The sequence below is a fragment of the Lampris incognitus genome, chromosome 16 (genome assembly GCF_029633865.1).
Source record: "Lampris incognitus isolate fLamInc1 chromosome 16, fLamInc1.hap2, whole genome shotgun sequence".
NCBI classification, from domain to species: Eukaryota; Metazoa; Chordata; class Actinopteri; order Lampriformes; family Lampridae; genus Lampris; species Lampris incognitus.
In genome coordinates, this window is record NC_079226.1 from 31,640,771 (window position 1) to 31,646,509 (window position 5,739).

Below are 5,739 nucleotides of genomic sequence, written 5' to 3' on the forward strand. Positions count from 1 at the left end.
GGGGGCGGTAAGGTGAGATGAGGTGCGGCCGGGGGTCGAGGGCCCTTTTTGAATGGAAGGAGAGTTTGGGGGAGTTGGCAATTTCGGCCCCTCAGGGTAACAAGGAAGATCTGGTGGTCTACTTTTCCTCCTTTTCCACTACTGACGCATTGGTGTGTGTGTGTGGAGGCGTGGGAGAGGCGGTTGCAACCTTCCTTTAATCCAAAACTCACATTTTACTCCCCACAATAACAGACGGACAGCAGCCAAACAGGGCATATAAATGGGAATGTGTTTTGAATCGGATCAGATCCACATCTGTTGCATGTTAAAGTGAGAAGGAGGAAGGGTGGAGATGCAGATACAGACACCCTTATATAGGATTATCACAGGGATGAAGATGACAGCTACTAAAAGGCATTTTGCTGTTACACAGGATGTGATGTAACAAGCCCATCCTGTAAGCTAGTCAGCCAGGGTGAGTGAAGACATCGAAAACATGGCCGGGTGTGTTGAGTAAAGTGGGGCGGGCGGGGGCAAGTATGTCATCGACGTTATTGAAACGGCCACCTCCCATCGCAGATGTTTCGATGAGTTAGGCCGACATCCAAACGCTCGTGGCCTTTGGAAAAAATAATAATCGTAACTGTGATATAAATTTATTATGGTCGACGTCCAGCCACAGCCAGCCCTAATATAATCACTGCGGATCAGTGAGTGTTTGAAAGCAGGAAATCTAATTAGGCAAAGGCGCCTCGGTAATATCGTTCAGCCAGCGCGACCGAACGGGGGGAAAAACTGTGAGATGCTGGCAGCCGCTTCGCCCAAGTGAGCGGGGCTGTGAAGTTAATCGGACACTGGCAAGGCGTTGCGGAGGGTGGAGGGTGAGTCACGTTGGCTCCGTGTCAGCATCGCTCTGCCACCTGACTTGTAAAAGTTTGGAGTGACGCTAACGTTTTAATGGAGGAAGCGTAATGCACGAATGCCTGCGTGAGCGCCTCGGCTTATTTTAAGCAGCACCAACTGCACAATTTGAACCGGAAACTCCCCTCGAACGCTCTCGTCGAGTTGCTAAGAATGAGCCGCCTCGTTCCTGTTGGACAGCTGAGGCCTCATTGCGAGGGCTGTGATTGACCTGTCTGGCCCACCTCTTTCTTTCTTTCTTTTTTTTGCACCCCCCCCCTTTTTTTTTTCTCTCCGCAAATTGTATTGGCCAATTACCCCCACTCTTCTGAGCCATCCCGGTCGCTGCTCCACCCCCTCTGCCGATCTGGGGAGGGCTGCAGACCACCACATGCCTCCTCCGATACACGTGGAGTCGCCAGCCGCTTCTTTTCACCTGACAGTGAGGAGTTTCACCAGCGGGATGTAGCATGTGGGAGGATCACGCTCTTCCCCCCCGTTCCCCCTCCCCCCTGAACAGGCGCCCCGACCGACCAGAGGAGGCGCTAGTGCAGTGACCAGGGCACACAGCCACACCCGGCTTCCCACCCACAGACACGGCCAATTGTGTCTGTAGGAACGCCCGACCAAGCCAGACGTGACACGGGGGATTCGAACCAGCGATCCCCGTGTTGGTAGGCAACGGAATAGACGGCTATGCTACCCGGACCCCCCCACATCTTTATTTCACAGCTAAAGTGCAGTTGTTTGTAGAACGGCAGGCTTTCTCTCTCTCTGCTGTGAGTTTAAGGCAAGAGCGAAGTGAAATGGCCTGGAAAGTGACGTGAGCGATCCTCTGAGAGTTGTCCCGGTGCCATATAAGTGACCCATACACTTCACCGAGGCTGTGGGCCATCTGGTAGAAGAGTTAAAGTCCGCGGCGCTCTCACAGCAGCAGCGTGCAACATGTATTTTAGGAACTGGTGGAAATATTGTTTTATGGTGTGTGACAAAACGTCGCTCCCCTCTGTGAAGAGGAAATGGCCCAAAGGAACCGAAACAGAACGGGAGGAATTGATACGCCCTCTTGGTTTTTCACCCATTGAAAACCAGAGGATTCATTCGACTGGCACACTGGATGCACAGTTGGCAGAACCAGTATGAGGACACCTGTCCGTCCATGCCTGGTCGTTAGAAACATTCTGGGCTCTGTTGGTTCCACCCTGGTGTTTCCTCTCCGGTACAGTGCTCAAAATCTAGCTATGGCGTGGGAAAAGTGTTTTTACAACCCTTTGCTTTGACGGCTCTGACTTATTACACATCAGCAAACGACTGAAAATAAACTGTCCACGGTGTCTCCCCGCCTGCCACCCAAAGACTGCTGGGATAGGCTCCAGCACCCCGCGACCCTGAGAGCAGGATAGGTGGCTTGGATAATGTATGGATGGATGGATGGAAACTATTTTCAAATGCTGACTAGAAAAAAATTCTTCATTTCGGAGCGTCATCTCTATCATTTCAGGCCCCAGTGAATCGAAACAGCAAAGTTGATGCTCAGCTGCTCATTTCCGATCAGTTTTTTATCCCTCAAAAATGGTCACTTTTTACTAAAAAAAAAGAAAAACCCTACCGAAAAAAAACACCACTACTACTAATTGAAAAACTATACTGTAAATACTAAGTTAGTTTTCTTAAAAAACAAAAAAAAAGGAAACCAATTGCTCTTGGGAAAAGTAGGTAAATGAACTTAATTGTGTCAAGTTATGTGAAATGATTTTATCTGAAATGATTTCACATAACTTGACAAAATTAAGTTCATTTACTTAGTTTTCCCAAGTGTAATCGGTTTCCTAATATTTTTTTTTTTTTTAAGTAAACTTAACTTTTGGAATTTACAGTGTGCCAATATGCAACATTAGATTATGTGTTATCCGGTTTTTTCCAGGAGACGGATACGTCTTCTTCCGCAGAAAAGGGATTTTTCCTAATTCCATCGTTGGGCCTCGGCAGAGTTAAGGTGTGGAGGAGGAATCGGTGAAATTAGGAATGCTCTTCTGTTCTGTTTTGGATTAGTACATTGTAAATATAAATACAATGGCCTGGTTGTCATGTAATTCTCTCTCCCTTTCTCTCTCCTCTCTCTCTCTCTCTCTCTCTCTCTCTCTCTCTCTCTCTCTCTCTCTCTCTCCCTTTGCAACTAAAGCGACTAGAAACTGTCTGAAAAAGGTGTTTTAAAAAGTGCATTGGTGTCGGTGCAGAGCCATATTAATGAACACAGTACTGCCACAGGGACGGTCCTACTCAATGTTTCAAATACATAGATATATACATCACAGAAAGCTGAATCAGTTGATCTGGACATGTTTATTTACAGACCAGATGAACTGATTCAATTTGCTGTGATTTTCTTACCTGGATTATTGAGCATGCATCAAGACATATAAATATACAAGGCGCATCCATCCATATTCATCCATACTGTACCAATACATTCATCCATACATACATACTGTACATCCATCCATCCGTCCGTCCACCCATACTGTACATACATACATCCATACATTCATCCATACATACATACTGTACATCCATCCATCCATCCATCCATCCACCCATACTGTACATCCATACATACATACATTCATCCATCCATTTATATACTGTACATACATAAGGTGAAGTGCTACCGTGGGAGCGCCAGCAGAGCTTGACTTCTGCGGCTGCTGACTCGCTCTCCTTGTGAGGTCATTACATCCTACTGGCAGTTAAAGCCATAGTCTCCGCAGTCCCTCAGTGTCTTAATTTCCCCTCAACAGACACTGTTTCATTTGGCAACCTCTGTCGCAAGACAGGAGTTGACCCGACATGCACATCCGTTTGCGCATGTGCGTGTGCGTCTAGTCTGTCGTCATCCATCGTTCTTGCAGGATTATTTTGAAAAACAACAAGAGTTGGCGGGGGCCCGGTGACTCTGCACAATGATTGGCGGATAGGGCTGCTGTTTGGTATCCAGGCAACCACAGTATTTCCTTGTGTGTGACCACGGGAGCACAGGACAGTGCTGCATAGCTGTGATGTTTCCTGTGCTGTTGTCGTTCTTCTTTTTTTTGGAACTGACCGAATATGGAAGATTTTGGGCCTCGCTGTCAGAAGCGTAGATTCAAAAGATGCTGTATTAGAATAATATGTGTAGCATCAACATTACATACCGGCCACCGTGGTGGAGCTAATGGCAGCAAAAGTGTGTGTGCGTGTGTGTGCGTGTGCGTGAGTAAGAGCAATGCCGCGCAATGCCGCCGCTCCTGTTCATGGAGTGAAACTTTTACGAGTTCCTCAGTGGTGATGCAAGGCAGAAACCTTGCAGCAGACTGAAGACATTGTTCCAGCTGTCAATCAACCGAGCGTGTGTGCGTGTGCTTGCGTGTAAGAGAGAAAGGAAGAGCTTGTCTCGCGAAGGCGACCCGATACCCCTTCGGTAATCTCGTGCACAATTAACCCCACATTCAGCCGCCCAGACAATACTCCGGGATATCATTTTTTTCCCCTTCCTTAATCGTTATTATTTAAACTAAGTTAAGGACAAAGTAAAGATGATACTGTATGTGTTTGTCAGTTCTCCGGTGCATGGTGAGGCTTGACATACCACCACACCACACCTTGACATACCCTGCCTCATTATAAGTGTCTCTACTGACACCTGTCCCCACCGGGAAACAGGACATTCTCGTCTGGAGTTTACTCCCGATGTACTGGAGACACGTCTCAAATAACACAGTGTGTCACTTACTGCCATGCTGCACAGGAGGACGCTACAACGCTGTTTAAAAAAATGTGTGTGTTTCTTTTTTTTTTTAGTAGTTTCCATTTTTATAGCGACGGTTCACTGTGTTCATGCAATTAAATCACAGTCACTCCCGGGAGCAGCCCAGTATGAATACAATCTGCACCAGACAACCACCAAGAAGCTCCGCCTCTGGACGTTAAGACAACTCGATTTTAGCAGCTTAATGAAGAGAAGTCCCCCCCCCCGCCATCACCCCACCCCGTGTTGATAAGTATAGTGGCTCCGTGGCAAGGTGATTAAAGCGCGGGCCTTGTCAGACAGCTGGCCACGAGCTCACTTCTCGCGAGAACTTGCCTGCCATTTAGCTGCCACATGTGCACGTGGTCCGTTAGTGAAGACACGTCTGTTAAGATGCTCCCCGATGACTGAGCCCAACGCCAAAATCCTAATACCCAAACTAAAATGGCTGTACCTCCAGAACACTTCTTTTTTATTATTATTATTATTATTAAATATGGGCACAATCATGATCTCTCCAGAAAGGTAACCCCTTGTAATTTGTGTCTGAAATGTCAGATTTAAGCTAAATATCACTGAGTTACAGAAGCTCAAACCCTAGTGTAAATTACATTTTATCATCACCTAACACAGAAATCAGTATTTAAATGTAAATGACTTTTGTCTTGGCAGTTGCATCTTCCAACGTGATTAGCATTTCATATTGTTTTCCCTTTTTAACAGACATAGACTGGATGTCCAATATAATTATAATAATAAAAAATAATTACATTTATACAGTGCTTTTCTAGACACCAAATGTGGCCATCTGGAGTGTGTGACATCATACTTTAGAAAGTTTCATCTGTTTAAGAAGGTTGAATATTCATATGTAACAAAATAACCAAATAAAACAGTATCATCATTATGAGGATTTAACATGAGTGGGTGAGGACACACAAAATGATACAACACTGATATCAGTCACTCACTGGGAGTTATGGATTGATGCTGTACCAAAAAACAAACAAACGAAGAAAAAGAAAAGGGCGGCACTCAGTTCCAATATGTCAAAAGGAAACCACAAAGCCACA